A 5,952-nucleotide genomic window follows, 5' to 3' on the forward strand; every position below is an offset into this window, starting at 1 on the left:
ACGACTACTCACAGTAGCTTGTTTGCTCTGTGAAGTAGAATAGATGGTGATCTGTAACATCCCTGCCGAAAGAGCACAATACTGGTGCACGCACTAGTGTTTCGCAGCACACCGTTCGTGATACATTGTTGAACATGGAGCTCCGCAGCAGACCTAACCTACGTGTTGACATATTGACCCCACGACATCGTCAATTATGATTGCAATGGGCACGGGGCACGGGACAATCGGTATTCTACCGTCGATCAATGGAAACGTGTTGGCTGTTCTGGTGAATCATATTTTTGCTGCACTAGGTCGATGATCGTCTCCACAGATGCCGTCATCGAGGTGAAAGGCGGCCCGAAACGTGCAGCGTGACACGGACGCAGGCTGGTGGTAGACATTCTCCTGCGCTTGTACGGGACCTATGGTAGTAATCGAAGATAAGCTGACAGCTGCGAACCCCCTGCATCCCTTCATGTGTGATGTCTTCCCGTGTGATCTTTGTGCAGTACGGTTGTCAGAGTCTCCGATCCGGAACCGTGCTACAGTGGTTTGAGGAGCGTTACAGTGAACTCACGTAGATGTCTCGGCGACCAAATTCGCTTGATGCAAATCCTATGCAGCCCATCTGGGTTGCAATTTGGCGTCATTACCGCGTACGTAAATCAGCGGCCCCTTATTTACGTGAATTGGATGACGTGTGCATAGACATCTAATGCCACACATCTCCACAAACTGAAACGTCCCCTTAGAACAATTTTACAGGACTGTGCTTTAACTGACACACAATATTTTTAGCGCAACGCAATCTGACTTTCAAAAAATCCCTACGAAAGAATGGCCCTGACCAACATTAAACTATACTTTTCACAAATCACTAAATCACTTACCTCACAATAATCTTCGTTTCTCCCACTACTGCAATACAGCAAGCGCCACTACTGCCAGCTAAATGAAAGATTCAAACTATGGAAGGCACTAACTACTGATAGGGATAGTTAGAAAATGAAAGATATTAATAGAGAACAAACAATGTATTTACCTTGATATCATCATATATATAGCAGTTCATGACAAATTACAAAACTCCGCCATCTCTCTCCCCACATCCACCACTGCTGGCGGCTCACCTCCAACTGCGCAACGCTACGCGCTGTTCACAGCCAGCTGCCTAACACTACAATGGCGAGTATTACAACAATGCAAAGCAGCCACAGACTGCACACAGCACAGCCAGTGATTTTCATACAGAGGTGACGTTACCAATAAAAAAACCTAAACAGCCTACTTACATAGCCCCCATGCTCCCCACAAAAAAATTTTACAAATTGGTTTGGGCAGTGGCCAATACAGATTTGAAAAAAATTTTTCATAATTACAATAACAAAGAAATCAAATGCACACACTTATTGATACAATGTTGGTCAAAAGCTAAACTTTCTCACAGCCCATAAAGACAGTCCTAATCGTTCATCACAGTAAAATATCAGTGTTTTTCTCAAAGTCTGAGCAGTAAAAGAAAATGCACACGGAGTAGTGGATTTCCATGCAGTCTTGAAGAAGTAGTGTTGTCCTTCCAACGGAAAGACAGTGCTGAATCTTGACATGCTGACAGGTAATGGGCCACAACAGAGCAAACCCACAGCGGAGTCAGTCGAAGTTTTGAAGAATATCGTTTGGTAGGTCATCACAGAGCAGACCCACTGAAGTCCTGGTAGAGATTACGGTATTGGTGGGCCACCAAAGATGCAGACCCACTGTAGTCCTTGTAGAGATGGCCAGCAGCCATCTGTTGTGTGACTATGCAGGTGCACAATCACCATTGAAGAGTCTTGCGGATAATAGAGCAAGTCCATAACCACCACTTGTGCACTCACAAAGTTTTTGGAATTGTCCTTAGAACCAGCAATACTGTTATCCAGTCCCTTGCTGAATTATTAACACACGTGCAAACACTATCAGTCCCTACTTCTCACATATTGTCCATATACTATGACCAACAGAAACGTTTACAGTGAAATGTATGCTTACAAGTTACTTAGTTTGATAAACTGGTGTCAATTACAATTTTATAACATGAGAATACAATTACAAAGGTACAAAATACATCATTAAAAACATAATAATACAGATAACATTTGTAGTAATATGGGCTTTACAAATGAATAGAAATAACATATACATCAGTGTCACAGGAATTATGACATAAGTACATACATGAAAGATCAGAATAACTTTTGGAATATCAACTTCACACATGAGCATTAAAACAAAACAGAATAAATAATGTCTAAACATCTTTACAAAGTAAATAACATAGTATTAGAAAAATTCTACAACATAACAACATCAGCTAAACACATAAAGACAGGAAAATCACAAATACACAAGAGTACACAAACACATAGTGGGATAACACAAGGAAAGGACAGGGTTTCTTTTACTGCAGTATCTTGCAAACAAAACTTTCTTTACTTCTCGGAGATCTCCCTTCGTTCCTCATTATTTCCAAAAAGTCCTATCAATACCTGCTTTCTCTACTCTGTTCATATTTCTTTCAAAATAATTATAGATCATTTTACAATACTCATTTTGGCCCAAAACGTTTTCATATACCTTCAGTGCATTTCTTTCCATTCATCACAACTAGTTTCTTATATAGTCTTCCCCCTCTTAAGCTAACGTAAATCTACTGAGCTCAGATGCTAAACTAAGGGACGAGGCAATGCAGCAGCCATAAAACAATGATGACAAAAAAGTGCAGATTTGCAAAGGAAGCAGCATTTTAGAAATTAGCGAAGCAATTGCAATATTACGACTAATATAAGGCAATGTGCAGCAAACAAGAAAAATAAATCTGGCTTAGCAGAGTAACACAAACTAAAATTCAGTAGCACTATGCCTGGCAAACAGCATAACTTATACCTAAACCTGACATAGCTCAAGCAGAAAAAATATTACACTAAAAATGGCCATGTCTAATACCTATGTCACATCTTAACACTAGAGTGATGCATCACGAGAACTTACACTAGCAGATAAGTTACCAAATCGTAAAGAAATTGTTTATGCAATTCCTGTGAAGGGAAATGTCTTTTTATGCTCCCTCATTTTTTGGAAATATATCACAAAACTATTATTTACTGGATCTGGAGACAGAAAATATTTATATTAGTACATCTATAAAATTTTATTTTAACCAGTGCTGCAGTGCAGCTAGAAACTAGATATTAAACAAAATGAGTAAATAAATACATAAAGCAAGCCATATGGCATTTCTCTCAATTCTCGTAGATAGACACTTGTCCTAATCAGGTGTGCAGATGTAAGAATGTTTCCAAGCTATTATTAGCGTGTCGTATTTACGATGCTTTCTACAAACGAATGTCAGAAGCGAGGTTAATGGCCTCTTTTTTTCTCTCCACGTAATGGCTTTTTCTCCAGGTGGCTGGCACAGGTGGCCGCTCAAGATGCATTACGTCAAGGTCACTTACCTTTCTTACTGAAATATTTACAACAACAGTTTCCGCTACAGTGGCAGTCTCGTATAAAAATATTTCACAGGTCAAGAATTCGCGTTGCAAACGTGTAGAAACAAAATCCTATAAATATAACGGTGTCCAAAAAATTTTCGTCGGCATTGTAATACATTCACGCATTTACACACACTTCATAACTCTTAAAGTACGATTCTTGGTTTCCAATATCCTTTTTCACAAACCACAGTCCCTAAACACTATTCATTACTCCTTACCTTATTATACATATACATATTCGTCGACGCTTCTTCAATATTTCCTGATAATAAATACGTAGCATAATCAAATAACTCATATAGCATCAGCTTACTGATCATAAACATACCGCAACAGCATAATACACATAGTCATCGTAATAATAACATCATAACACCTCAGTCAATTCTCAAAATCGTCGTAGCTTCCTCCAATAATTTCAAAACCTAAAAAAATTCTCTGCTCGTTTCAAAAGTGTCATCTACCTCAAACGTACTTTAAAAATCATGATCCCATACCAAATACATCATTCAAAGCTCTCATAGTATCACAGTGGTTCCGAAAAAATATGAACAGTTTACAAAGTACAGACAAAATACAATTTCATAAGTGAGAAGTTACCCAACTGTGAAATTGCATAAACATGAAGTTATCCAACAGTGTAATTACGTAAACATCTGTCACTGACGTAGTAAAAAGAATGTTTGTTTCTCTGTCAAATAATCAGATAGCTGTGTAATTTATGTGTTGGAGAAATATGGTACCGATGTGTAAAGTTGTATAAGCAAATACCATATTAGCTAGGGCTCCTTGTGCTCGCCAAACACATGGTACACAAAGTAAGCGTGTACCCCCCTGAGGATAAATGTAATTATACCCTCAGGTGTTATAGATTATTGCAATGGAATGAAATGTATCACGGAAAACCTTCTTTGCAATTCAAAAATCTTGAAAAATAAATGGCTTAAGTACAAAATTAATCTCTCAAATGCGTGTACTGTAGCGCTAAACTGTGCGTCTTGTCGCAACATAATCTCTGTGGAAGTGTCGTAGTTATCGTCCTCTGAAAGCTAAGTTCTACAGAAGTCAATGTACTTACCTCATGATAAACAAAAGTGAAATGCTTTGTGTAGAGATATCGTAGTTATTACGCTTATTGGCGTGATGAAGAAAGTACTGTACAGTAACGTATTGTTGTGCCATGAAAAAGGCTGTCTCATTGTTGCTATACCACAAAAGTTACTACTAAAACATGTTTTACTTTCCAGAACAATACAGAAAAACTGTGCAGATATAAAACAGAAACACTGCAACAGCAACATTGTAAACTGTCACTCATTAGTAGCGTCGTGATAAAAATCGTGTAGCTGTCACATAAACTAACCACTGTGTCATCTGGTATCTCACAGAAAGTACTTTAAATTCAGAAATTATTTTCAAGTAAACCAAAATGTTGCATTAAAATCTCATTAGCAGTACCAGTATGTGTCCTAAGTATGTAAGCCTTATAGTCGTTACACACACAATAACACTGTGTCGTCTGTTCACAATAACAATGCATTCGTAATTTCTGTTTCAATAAGTTCTCTTGGTTCTTGACTGGATATATAACTACAAACATTGTTGCATGGTAACAGTTTCTAAGTCTGACAAAGCATACTAGTAATGTAAAGTGAAAAATTTTATGGTAAAGACTAAGTTAAAAAGCAGATTATCTCTCAATAAGCGGTTTTATGTGTGAAGTGTGGTGAAATCCTTTACTCTTCATAATACTCAGAGTTTGAACTTGAATGCAATTGTCATCCGGTATATGTCGATAAAGAATGCTGGAATTTTTCTCAAGGTTAGCGTCTTATGTTATTTTCCTCTGAGCCAGCTGGCGCACGCAGCTGCCTGCTGTGCGAGTCATTGTCTGTCTCTTTGTTGGCGCGCGTCGTTATTGGGATTAGGAGACCGAACTTCTACAAATTCACTCTGACGAGAAGGCCCTGCCCTGTTTAAATCCCGCCAGTTCTGATGTAATTCAGGTCTGTCGTTATGATTATCTCGTCTGTCGTCATGTCGGTAGTTCCTGTAGTTTCTTTCTTGTCGGTTAAGTGGTGGAGAATTTCTCCCTGAATCGTAACTGCGCGCTGGACCGTTGCTTCTAAAGTTATTCTGTCTCCCGTAATAATAATTATTTTGGTTCCCATATTGTCTGTTTCTCTGATTGTCTCTGTAATAGTCATTACTATGGAAATGCAATCTTTCTCTGTAACTATTATTCTGCCAACGGTTGTCATATGGGTGGTGTCTTTTTTGGTCACGATTTGTGTTGTGAGAATAGCCTTGTCGCGTCCAGTTATTATTTCTTTCATCATGGAATTGCGACGAATATGACCTGTAATTGTTGTGTTCCTGTTTCCGCGTTCCGCGATTGTCAGTGTCAATTTCTAATTCTTGTAAGAGTCCC

The sequence above is a fragment of the Schistocerca nitens genome, chromosome 6 (assembly GCF_023898315.1).
Source record: "Schistocerca nitens isolate TAMUIC-IGC-003100 chromosome 6, iqSchNite1.1, whole genome shotgun sequence".
Taxonomy (NCBI): Eukaryota; Metazoa; Arthropoda; class Insecta; order Orthoptera; family Acrididae; genus Schistocerca; species Schistocerca nitens.